The 13,480-nt window shown below is 36.4% G+C and overlaps 1 long non-coding RNA gene across 1 annotated transcript in view; it reads right to left on the minus strand.

Moving 5' to 3' along the window:
• Positions 1–12,929, minus strand: part of LOC123385052 — a 79,532-nt gene extending 66,603 nt beyond the window's left edge. Inside the window, exon 1 of the long non-coding RNA XR_006597036.1 lies at positions 12,668–12,929. This is a non-coding gene — a long non-coding RNA (uncharacterized LOC123385052). The remainder of the gene's footprint in view (positions 1–12,667) is intronic.
• Positions 12,930–13,480: the final 551 nt, after the last annotated feature.

Below are 13,480 nucleotides of genomic sequence, written 5' to 3' on the forward strand. Positions count from 1 at the left end.
TCGTCAACACAAAATTGGCACAGCTTGTCTAGAAATCATGTTTCAAATATTTTTATTTCTATTTCCAGAACTTTTTCTTAAGGAAACAGTGATGTTCATAAAACTTTATGCACAACAGCATTTGTTGCTGTGTGATTTACAGTAATGAAAAATTATAAGCAATCATGATTTCAAACTATTAAAAACCATTAGCAAGGATTTTGTCTGTTTTGTCCACTGCTCTATTTTGAGTGCTTAAAACAGTAGAACAATTCCCAGCACACAGGAGACATTCAATAAATACTTAATAGGTATATGCTGAATCTTTGTTATGGAAGATTGGATAATCATTAAAGATAATGCAACTATAAAATGGGTTTTAATATGGGGAAAGCAGTTCTTAGAGTATTAGGTGAAAAGGTAAGTTTCTCTTTCTCTCTCTCAGAACAAAATCTAAGTGTACTTATTTTGTGAGGTAGAATTATAGGTGATCTTTTCCATTATTTTGGTTTTCTGTATTTGAAAAAAAATATTAAAATTTATTTATTATTTATGGCCAAAAATTGTATATTTTCCAATTATTTTTTTCTGACTTTTCTGATTTATTCTTAGGGAAAATGAGATAAAGTAAAGAAACTACTTTATGTTGTGTGTCAGGTGCAATTTTAGGGTTTCGTGTACGATTTCCTAGCATCCTCTCAACTGTGTAAAGTAGGAAACATCACAAGCAGTTAAGTTACTTACCCAAGATCACTCAGTTAATTACATAGCAGGGATTTGAACACAGTTCATTTTAATTCCAGAGTATAATTCCTTAACCACTGATCCTATACTGACACTCTGACCAGTCTCCCTTGATACAGACTGACCTCCCTCCCTAATTTTTCCCTTCACTGAAACTACACATTAATTTGACCCTTACACAAATTATTTGGTCACATTCCAATTGCTTCGAGTGACTTACATTTGTTTCTTAATTAGATAAAATAGTAAAAGCATTATTTTATGTTCCTATGTTCCTATCACCTAGTATACCTATAAGTACAGTAAACATTTGAGATTTATAATTATTAATATAATTATTAATTATTAATATAATGAAACTATAGGAAACAAAAGAAAATAAAAATGTTATGGATTGTATATTTTTTTGCCTTGTAAATGCCCCCTATTGCCAATGTTTTTATAAACTGCAAATATAATACACTAAAGTTTTAAATTTCATTACTGTCATTTCATATTCATTAAAGGTTCAGAATGTTCCGTTCTTCATATTATATAGAAATGTGAAATCTGCTCTGCTTAGCCTACTTTCCAAGGTATTCCATAATCAGAACCTGGTTATTCTAACCTTACTTTCTATTTCTTCCACTATTCTCTTTCTCAAACACTCTGCTCAAGGACAGATGAACTACTATTTCTGGAATGCTCTAAGCACCCTTCCTTCATATTCTTGCTTGAGTTCTTCCTTTGTCCAGGAACAATCTTGAAAATAATCTCCAAATGTTCAAATCCTATCTATCTTCCAAGGCCTGTGACTTAGTCCATCTCTTCCTTGAAGCTTTCTTTGATAACCTTGACTCATAGTAATCTTTCCTTCTTGTGAATTCTACTATCATCTATCTTTCCTTTCATCTCACCTTTGTAATTTTTTTATTGTGGTAAAAAACATGTAAGATGAAATCTCTCTTAAGAAAAATTTAAGTCTACAGCTGTTTCCTATATGCAAATTGTTATACAATAGATCTTAAGAACATTTTTTGTCCTGTATGACTCAAACTCTATACTCATTGAATCGTAACCACCACCCCCCAGTCCCTAGTAATCACCATTCTGACTACAGACTCTGACTACTTTAGATATTTCATGTAAGTGGAATCATGTAGTATATGTCCTGTGACTGGCTTATTTCACTTGGTGCAATGTCCTCAAGTCTCATCCATGTTGTCACATATGACAAGATTTCCTTATTTTTTAAGGCCAAATAAAATTCCGTTCTGTGTGTGTGTGTGTGTGTGTGTGTGTGTGTGTGTGTGTGTGTGTTTAATCACATTTTGTTTATCCATTAATTGGTTAATGGACATTTAGGTTGTTTCACTTCACAGTTGTTAGTGAGCAATAGATTTTTGAATAAAGAAATTTATTGATATTTCCTTTATTCCATTTTTATGGCACTAAAGATATGGATAAAAAAAATCAAAGAAGTAGCATTGTTCTCTCCTGACCATCCTTTTCCTTTATAGCTACATTCATGCCTACATCTTGGGTTATTTTCTTTTTCTCTTTTTGTTTAATATGAACACTTGATAAGCAATCATTTTTTCTTAATCCAGGTGACATCTCAACCATCAAAATTTTGCAAATGTTTAGGAAAAATTGATGATAATTTTAGTATATATTTACACTATGAAAAATTTAAGATAATTATAACAAGAAAATTTGGAAATTAGATTTTAAAAGAAGATTGCAAAATACTGAATTTATTGCTATTGGTGCTTAGATATGCTGACTAGCTCAACAACATGCGTTTCCAAAGGGGTGAAGTAAAAAGAAAAGGAAGAGAAAGAGCAAAAGAGAAAGAAGAAATAAAACTACAAAGTTTGCTTTACAATACAGAAATGCTCTGTTTCATATTTATCCCATGTTGGCAATTGTACATGTATACACATACACACATCATTTGTGTGTATGTGTATATATATTATATATAATGTTTCTGCAAGAGCTGCTAAAAGATAAACTGAGATGTATTAAAAATGTTGAGAGTTTATTTGAGCAAAAATCAGTTCAAATTGGGCAGTGCCAAACCATGAATGGTCAGGAGCACTCCAAGGACAGGAGCTTGGGAAGAGACTTTTGGAGTGAAAAGACAGACACAATGTAAGGAAATTGATGATTGACTATGGCTTAAAGCCTAGTTGACTGTGATTGGTTATCCTTAGGTTTCAGTTACATAATTTTGATGCATTCACAGACTTAGATTTAGTTTTGCTTGTGTAGGCTGCCATGACATTAGAGCTACCTTGTCTAATGGCATCATGTTTAATTAATTTAACAATACAAATATAATTTTTATATATTTATATAACTATAATTATTTGTAATATATATTTATATAAATATAGAATATACGTCTTTATATAAGTATAAAGTCTTGTATTTATATATTTATTTATATAGGTATAAATATATATTATATATAATGTTTTCACTGCCAGACTCTACACAATTTATTGAGGGTTACTGTAATAATGACTGAAGACATTGTCCATGACATGCTTCATTTACGTACTTCTCTAACTTGAAGTGTTAATGGATTTTCAGTTTTCCTTTTTTCTTTTAGACTGTTTCCTATTTGTGACCTGGGCTATTAAAAATTAATTTTAGGGACACCTAGGTGACTCAGCCGGTTAAGCATTCGACTTCGGCTCAGGTCATGATCTCACAGCTTTTGAGTTTCAGCACCATGTGGGGCTCTGTGCTGACAGCTCAGAGCCTGGCTGCTTCGGATTCTCTGTCTCCCTCTCTCTCTCTGCCCCTCCCCTGCTCATGCTCTCTCTCTCAAAAATAAATAAACATTAAAAATTTTGAAAAAATTAATTTTACAAGTAACATTTTGGAAAATATATTCAAAATTTGTTAAGTAGACCTAACATTATAGGTCAAGAATTTGGTGAATTCATTTTATTCATATATAAATTGAACAAAATTCATTGTAAAATTAATATTCTACACCCAGGATCATGGAAGTATATCTTTCTCAGGAAAAAAAAAGTATCCTTATTTTCTCTATGCTTTCATAGTCACATTTTGCAGAACTCTTAAACTAAGAAATGAGAAACAAATTGAAGGGATTAGATTTTCTTTTGTCTACAAGAAACAAATGACTTAAATCCAATGTTGGAAATAAACCATATATTATTTTTCATTTTTAAATTGAGAATCTTACTTAAATTCTCCTTTCTTATACTTATGTTTTGTCATACTATGGTTTTTCATATATCATTCTGCTTGAATTACTTTTCCCCTCCTTGTTTCCTTTAAAAGGATCCAACACCTCTAGTAAAAAGGTTAATTTTCTGGGTTGCAATATCGTTGAATACAGGAAAAATTTGATGTAGTTGACAAAGTAAGTCTTCAAAAAAAGAAGTAAACAACAGGGATTTCAGGGACAGAGTTTCTTGGAAATTCAGACTTGTTCTTCATCATTAGTTTGATCCAGCTGAGAAAACTGTGTGAACAGGTGTACCTTTTTTAAAGAGAAAAGTGTAAAAACTTAGGATGCACTAATCTACATTGCCTTTATAACCATAAGATCCATTATCCATGTTGATATGATACTTGGTCTTCTGGAAGGTATCTTATCTTTTATTTTTGGCACAGAATTTAACAGCGACTTGATCTTAATCATCAGATTCAATTTTTATTCATAGCAGAATTGTGTGGTGTGTATGTGTGTGTGTGTGTGTGTGTGTGTGTGTATGTTTTAATCTTTTAGTAAGAAACTATTGATTTTTCCCTACTGCTTTGTACCCAGAAATTCTCAAATCAAATAGTAGAGTTTACTTGTAGGTTAAGCAGATATCTCAATTCCAGGAGAAATGTTAAAGCACACATATTCCACTATCCAATAGATACAAATTAGCTAAAGTCATATTTTTTTTAGAAATTAATTGTTAGATTTAGTTGTAGAGCCATGCATATGTGTGTTGTGTGTATATATGTGTATGGATGTATATGTATATACTTAAGATACACACACACATATTTGGGACAATATGGATGAATCTGAAGGACATTATGGTATGTGAAATAGCTCAAACACAGAAAGACAAGTGTATGAGCTTATTTAAATATAGAATCTGAAAAGGAAGAAAAGAACCTACACAACTTAACTCATAATAACAGAGAATAGAATGGTCATTCCTAGAGGTTGGGACATGTGGAAAAATGTAGATAAAAGAAAAATAGAAAGCGGAGTAGTGGTTGACAGGGAGGGAGGGGGTCATGGGGAGTGATCGTTTAATGGTACAAAGTTTCAGTTTTGTAAGATGAAAAGTGTTCTGAAGATGGATGTTAGTGATGGTTACACAACAATATGAATGTACTTAATACCGCTAAACTGTAAATTTAAAAATGGTAAAGATAGTAAAATTTATGTTATATGTATTTTACCACAATGAAAACATTGGGAGGAAAAAAGTGAAAAGACCAAGGAAGGTCCTAGATGTCCCTCCCTTAAAGTCTTCTGAATTGCTTTTCCAAGGTCCCTGTAGTTTTTTTCTGCTGGTTTTCCATCCAGATCCCGACTGTTAGCAATTGCCTGTGCTTATAGGGGTGATGTTGACTGATAATGACGATTATAATTATGATGGTGGTGAAGATAACGATGATAACAATGATCAAAAGTGGAATTAATAATTATAGTGACTAGGATAGAAAATGGAAAAGAGTGAAAAGAAAATGAATAAGAACAGAAAAAGGAATATCAAGAAAAGAATTACTGTTTTCCAATAGTTGTGCTAGTGGCTTTGTTCTTTCTTTCATTAAATATTTTTGGTATAAAAAATAAAAAAAGAGAAAGTGGAAAGCCTATATGTTAAAGTCAGTAATATCATTATTTTAGGATAGATTTTTCTCGATCCAAGTGTTCCAGTATTTGATACATATTAGAGCATTTTTAATTTCCAGAACAATTTAAAACAAACTCCTCTTGATTTTTCTTTCAGTAAAGTCTTTGCAATCTAGTTTAAAAATGTAAAAAAGGCCAAAGACCAAGTGTATTCATTTTTTATTCCAAGCATATATTAATGTGCTTGATGTCCATTAAAGTTTTATTTATTTATTTATTTATTTTTTTAATATATGAAATTTATTGTCAAATTGGTTTCCATACAACACCCAGTGCTCATCCCAAAAGGTGCCCTCCTCAATACCCATCACCCACCCTCCCTTCCCTCCCACCCCCCATCAACCCTCAGTTTGTTCTCAGTTTCTAACAGTCTCTTATGCTTTGGCTCTCTCCTGCTCTAACCTCTTTTTTTTTTTTTCCTTCCCCTCCCCCATGGGTTTCTGTTAAGTTTCTCAGGATCCACATAAGAGTGAAAACATGGTATCTGTCTTTCTCTCTATGGCTTAATTCACTTAGCATCACACTCTCCAGTTCCATCCACGTTGCTACAAAAGGCCATATTTCATTTTTTCTCATTGCCACGTAGTATTCATTGTGTATATAAACCACAATTTCTTTATCCATTCATCAGTTGATGGACATTTAGGCTCTTTCCATAATTTGGCTATTGTTGAGAGTGCTACTATAAACATTGGGGTACAAGTGGCCCTATGCATCAGTACTCCTGTATCCCTTGGATAAATTCCTAGCAGTGCTATTGCTGGGTCATAGGGTAGGTCTATTTTTAATTTTCTGAGGAACCTCCACACTGCTTTCCAGAGCGGCTGCACCAATTTGCATTCCCACCAACAGTGCAAGAGGGTTCCCGTTTCTCCACATCCTCTCCAGCATCTATAGTCTCCTGATTTGTTCATTTTGGCCACTCTGACTGGCGTGAGGTGGTATCTGACTGTGGTTTTGATTTGTATTTCCCTGATAAGGAGCGACGTTGAACAACTTTTCATGTGCCTGTTGGCCATCCGGATGTCTTCTTTAGAGAAGTGTCTTTTCATGTTTTCTGCCCATTTCTTCACTGGGTTATTTGTTTTCCGGGTGTGGAGTTTGGTGAGTTCTTTATAGATTTTGGATACTAGCCCTTTGTCTGATATGTTATTTGCAAATATCTTTTCCCATTCCATTGGTTGCCTTTTAGTTTTGTTGGTTGTTTCCTTTGCTGTGCAGAAGCTTTTTATCTTCATAAGGTCCCAGTAATTCACTTTTGCTTTTAATTCCCTTGCCTTTGGGGATGTGTCGAGTAAGAGATTGCTACGGCTTAGGTCAGAGAGGTCTTTTCCTGCTTTCTCCTCTAAGGTTTTGATGGTTTCCTGTCTCACATTCAGGTCCTTTATCCATTTTGAGTTTATTTTTGTGAATGGTGTGAGAAAGTGGTCTAGTTTCAACCTTCTGCATGTTGCTGTCCAGTTCTCCCAGCACCATTTGTTAAAGAGACTGTCTTTTTTCCATTGGATGTTCTTTCCTGCTTTGTCAAAGATGAGTTGGCCATACGTTTGTGGGTCTAGTTCTGGGGTTTCTATTCTATTCCATTGGTCTATGTGTCTGTTTTTGTGCCAATACCATGCTGTCTTGATGATAACATCTTTGTAGTAGAGGCTAAAGTCTGGGATAGTGATGCCTCCTGCTTTGGTCTTCTTCTTCAAAATTACTTTGGCTATTCGGGGCCTTTTGTGGTTCCATATGAATTTTAGGATTGCTTGTTCTAGTTTCGAGAAGAATGCTGGTACAATTTTGATTGGGATTGCATTGAATGTGTAGATAGCTATGGGTAGTATTGACATTTTGACAATATTTATTCTTCCAATCCATGAGCAGGGAATGTCTTTCCATTTCTTTAAATCTTCTTCAATTACCTTCATAAGCTTCCTATAGTTTTCAGCATACAGATCTTTTACATCTTTGGTTATATTTATTCCTAGGTATTTTATGCTTCTTGGTGCCGTTGTGAATGGGATCAGTTTCTTTATTTGTCTTTCTGTTGCTTCATTGTTAGTGTATAAGAATGCAACTGATTTCTGTACATTGATTTTGTATCCTGCAACTTTGCTGAATGCCTGTATCAGTTCTAGCACACTTTTGGTGGAGTCTATCGGATTTTCCATGTATAATATCATGTCATCTGCAAAAAGCGAAAGCTTGACTTAATCTTTGCCAATTTGGATGCCTTTGATTTCCTTTTGTTGTCTGATTGCTGATGCTAGAACTTCCAACACTATGTTAAACAACAGCGGTGAGAGTGGGCATCCCTGTCGTGTTCCTGATCTCAGGGAAAAAGCTCTCAGTTTTTCCTCATTGAGGATGATGTTAGCTGTGGGCTTTTCATAAATGGCTTTTATGATCTTTAAGATTGTTCCTTCTATCCCGACTTTCTCAAGGGTTTTTATTAAGAAAGGGTGCTGGATTTTGTCAAAGGCCTTTTCTGCATCGATTGACAGGATCATATGGTTCTTCTCTTTTTTTTTGTTAATGTGATGTATCACGTTGATTGATTTGCGAATGTTGAACCAGCCCTGCATCCCAAGAATGAATCCCACTTGATCATGGTGAATAATTCTTTTTATATGCCATTGAATTCGATTTGCTAGTATCTTATTGAGAATTTTTGCATCTATATTCATCAGGGATATTGGCCTGTAGTTCTCTTTTTTTACTGGGTCTCTGTCTGGTTTAGGAATCAAAGTAATACTGGCTTCATAGAATGAGTCTGGAAGTTTTCCTTCCCTTTCTATTTCTTGGAATAGCTTGAGAAGGATAGGTATTATCTCTGCTTTAAACGTCTGGTAGAACTCCCCTGGGAAGCCATCTGGTCCTGGACTCTTATTTGTTGGGAGATTTTTGATAACCGATTCAATTTCTTCGCTGGTTATGGGTCTGTTCAAGCTTTCTATTTCCTCCTGATTGAGTTTTGGAAGAGTGTGGGTGTTCAGGAATTTGTCCCTTTCTTCCAGGTTGTCCAATTTGTTGGCATATAATTTTTCATAGTATTCCCTGATAATTGTTTGTATCTCTGAGGGATTGGTTGTAATAATTCCATTTTCATTCATGATTTTATCTATTTGGGTCATCTCCCTTTTCTTTTTGAGAAGCCTGGCTAGAGGTTTGTCAATTTTGTTTATTTTTCAAAAAACCAACTCTTGGTTTCGTTGATCTGCTCTACAGTTTTTTTAGATTCTATATTGTTTATTTCTGCTCTGATCTTTATTATTTCTCTTCTTCTGCTGGATTTAGGCTGTGTTTGCTGTTCTGCTTCTATTTCCTTTAGGCGTGCTGTTAGATGTTGTATTTGGGATTTTTCTTGTTCTTGAGATAGGCCTGGATTGCAATGTATTTTCCTCTCAGGACTGCCTTCGCTGCGTCCCAAAGCGTTTGGATTGTTGTATTTTCATTTTCGTTTGTTTTCATATATTTTTTAATTTCTTCTCTAATTGCCTGGTTGACCCACTCATTCTTTGGTAGGGTGTTCTTTAACCTCCATGCTTTTGGAGGTTTTCCAGACTTTTTTCTGTGGTTGATTTCAAGCTTCATAGCATTGTGGTCTGAAAGTATGCATGGTATAATTTCAATTCTTGTAAACTTATGAAGGGCTGTTTTGTGACCCAGTATATGATCTATCTTGGAGAATGTTCCATGTACACTCGAGAAGAAAGTATATTCTGTTGCTTTGGGATGCAGAGTTCTAAATCTATCTGTCAAGTCCATCTGATCCAATGTCTCATTCAGGGCCCTTGTTTCTTTATTGACCGTGTGTCTAGATGATCTATCCATTTCTGTAAGTGGGGTGTTAAAGTCCCCTGCAATTACCACATTCTTATCAATAAGGTTGCTTATGTTTATGAGTAATTGTTTTATATATTTGAGGGCTCCCGTATTCGGCGCATAGACATTTATAATTGTTAGCTCCTCCTGATGAATAGACCCTGTGATTATTATATAATGCCCTTCTTCATCTCTTGTTACAGCCTTTAATTTAAAGTCTAGTTTGTCTGATAGAAGTATGGCTACTCCAGCTTTCTTTTGGCTTCCAGTAGCATGATAAATAGTTCTCCATCCCCTCACTCTCATTCTGAAGGTGTCCTCAGGTCTAAAATGAGTCTCTTGTAGACAGCAAATAGACGGGTCTTGTTTTTTTATCCATTCTGATACCCTATGTCTTTTGGTTGGTGCATTTAATCCATTTACATTCAGTGTTATTATAGAAAGATACGGGTTTAGAGTCATTGTGATGTCTGTATGTTTTATGCTTGTAGAGATGTCTCTGGTATTTTGTCTCACAGGGTCCCCCTTAGGATTTCTTGTAGGGCTGGTTTAGTGGTGACAAATTCCTTCAGTTTTTGTTTGTTTGGGAAGACCTTTATCTCTCCTTCTATTCTAAATGACAGACTTGCTGGGTAAAGGATTCTCGGCTGCATATTTTTTCTGTCTAGCACCCTGAAAATCTCGTGCCAATCCTTTCTGGCCTGCCAAGTTTCAAGAGAGATCAGTCACGAGTCTTATAGGTCTCCCTTTATATGTGAGGGAACATTTATCCCTTGCTGCTTTCAGAATTTTCTCTTTATCCTTGTATTTTGCCAGTTTCACTATGATATGTCGTGCAGAAGATCGATTCAAGTTACGTCTGAAGGGAGTTCTCTGTGCCTCTTGGATTTCAATGCCTTTTTCCTTCCCCAGTTCAGGGAAGTTCTCAGCTATAATTTCTTCAAGTACCCCTTCAGCACCTTTCCCTCTCTCTTCCTCCTCTGGGATACCAATTATGCATATATTATTTCTTTTTAGTGTATCACTTAGTTCTTTAATTTTCCCCTCATACTCCTGGACTTTTTTTTATCTCTCTTTCTCTCAGCTTCCTCTTTTTCCATAACTTTATCTTCTAGTTCACGTATTCTCTAGTCTGCCTCTTTAATCCGAGCTGTCGTCGTTTCCATTTTGTTTTGCATTTCGTTTAAAGTGCTTTTCAGCTCCTCGTGACTGTTCCTTAGTCCCTTGATCTCTGTAGCAAGAGATTCTCTGCTGTCCTCTATACTGTTTTCAAGCCCAGCGATTAATTTTATGTCTATTATTCTAAATTCACTTTCTGTTATATTATTTAAATCCTTTTTGATCAGTTCATTAGCTCTTGTTATTTCCTGGAGATTCTTCTGAGGGGAATTCTTCCGCTTGGTCATTTTGGATAGTCCCTGGCATGGTGAGGACCTGCAGGGCACTTCCCCTGTGCTGTGGTGTGTAACTGGAGTTGGTGGGTGGGGCCACGGTCAGACCTGATGTCTGCCCCCAGCCCACCGCTGGGGCCACAGTCAGACTGGTGTGTGCCTTCTCTTCCCCTCTCCTAGGGGCGGGATTCACTGTGGGGTGGTGTGGCCCATCTGGGCTACTTGTACACTGCCAGGCTTGTGGTGCTGGGGATCTGGCATATTAGCTGGGGTGGGTAGGCAAGGTGCAGGGGGGCAGGAGGAGCAGGCTTAGCTCGCTTCTCCCTAGGTGACCCACTTCAGGAGGGGCCCTGTGGCAGCGGGAGGGAGTCAGATCCGCTGCTGGAGGTTTGGCTCCGCAGAAGCACAGAGTTGGGTGTTTGTGCGGAGCAAGCAAGTTCCCTGGCAGGTACTGTTTCCCTTTGGGATTTTGGCTGGGGGATGGGCGGGGGAGATGGCGCTGGCGAGCGCCTTTGTTCCCCACCAAACTGAGCTCTGTCGTCCGGGGGCTCAGCAGGTCTCCCTCCCTTTGTCCTCCAGCCTTCCCGCTTTCTGAGCAGAGCTGCTAACTTATGTCCTCCCAGACGCTAAGTCGCGCTTGCTGTTGGAACACAGTCCGCCAGGCCCCTCCGCTTTTGCCAGCCAGACTCGGGGTCTCTGCTTGGCCGGCGAGCCGCCCCTCTGCCCCGGCTCCCTCTCGCCAGTCTGTGGAGCGCGCACTGCCTCGCCGCCCTTCCTACCCTCTTCCGTGGGCCTCTCGTCTGCGTTTGGCTCAGGCGACTCCGTTCTGCTAATCCTCTGGCGGGTTTTCTGGGTTATTTAGGCAGGTGTAGGTGGAATCTAAGTGATCAGCAGGACACGCGGTGAGCCCAGCGTCCTTTTACGCCACCATCTTCCCTCCTAAAGTTTTAAATATTTATTGAATTTGAATGAATGAAGTGGCATTATATTAAAATAGCCTCAATATGAGAACATAACAGAGCAGATGAAGTAATAATATTAATTGGGAGAAAGCAATTTCTAATGAATTGAAATGATAAAGAAGACTGGAGTCGTTATATGAGGTTTAGATTTAAACTAATAATGTAAGCAGGCAAAGTTGGGCTACTTTTTAAAATGAGTTTGCTTTTGGGATCTGTGGGTAATGTGAATTGATGAGGTCAGAACAAAAATTTTTTTTTCAGATGAAAGACTTAAAATCATTCTTTGTTTTATTGTGTCTAATTAATATGGAACTGTTTGTCCCTAAAACCCTGTCACCCTATGAGCCCATTATTAACACAAAAACAGAGTCTTTGACATATATTTATCTAATATTGATAGTACAGCTAGATGTAATTTCCTTTTTTACCTAATCTCTCAGTAACATCACGTGGTGTCACTATCTTTTGTAAACAACAGTCTTTACATTGTAAGAGAGCCCCTGTTCTAAACTCTTAATACACATTAACTCTCTTCATCTTCATATAACAACCCTTTGAGGAAGTACTATCATCATTCCCATTTTACAGACAAGGAATCTGAGGCATCCAGGAGAGGTTAAGAGAACCAGCTAGTAAGTAGGAGAGCTGGCATTTAAATCCAGATAGTCTGGCTCCAGAGTCTAAGGCTCTTAACCACTAGCTCTGCTGCATCTGAGTTATGCTAAAGAAGCATTTTCCAGAAATGGTTCTTTAGAATATTGTATCATGAGACACTGTGGTAAAAACTGCTATATCCAAACTAGTTTGGCAAATATTTTAGACCATGTACACTTTGAAATGATTTCCTCTTGCTGCCATCACAAATTGACTTCAATTTAGTGAATTAAACTTACAAATTAATTTTCTCGCAGTTCTGTTGCTCAATGGGGCTGCATTTCTTCTGTAGGCTGTAGGGGAAAATCTTCCCTCTTTCTTCTACCAGCTTCTAGAGGCCTCCTGCATGCCTTGGTTCTTGGGCTCTTCCTCTATTTTCAAAGCTAGTAGTTTAGCATTTGGACCCACTCAAATAAATAATCCAGGATAAATTTTCTGTCTCAGCTTTCTTAATCACATCGGCAAAGTCCCCTTTTCCACAGAAGGTAATATATTCATAGGTTCCAGAGATTAGAACACAGACATCATTGGAGGCCATTATTCTGTTTACCACGCATTTTTATGCCATCATAATATATTAAAAGCTATGAGAATTCTTCAGTAATGAAGGTTTTTCTTTTTTAAAGCCCATATGTGAGGTATATCATTGATAGTGCCATAAAAAGAAAGAGCACTGCTAATTAAATTGATATAATATTTTCCGACTAATTTTATTTTATATGTATGAAAGTTTCTTTTAGACTTAGACATATTTTATCATATATCACTCACATATAAATAAAAAAGTGTTAATGAGATAAATGAGTTAAGATAGTCTTAAAATTTCACATTTAGAATCTCATTCTTCTAAATCATTTCTGACTCATGTGTGTTGATGTTTGTGTGTGTGTTTTTTTTTTATCAGCACTGTTTTCTGTGCAATCTAGAGTGTTGGTGATACACTATTGAAAAAATCTGAAATAAGATAAAACAAATGAACCAAAAAAATCAATGAAAGAACTAAAACCTGTGCTCTTTGAAATTTTGTAGAGCTAGTATTTTGGGCAAGTTGT

Source organism: Felis catus, chromosome B1, assembly GCF_018350175.1.
Source record: "Felis catus isolate Fca126 chromosome B1, F.catus_Fca126_mat1.0, whole genome shotgun sequence".
NCBI classification, from domain to species: Eukaryota; Metazoa; Chordata; class Mammalia; order Carnivora; family Felidae; genus Felis; species Felis catus.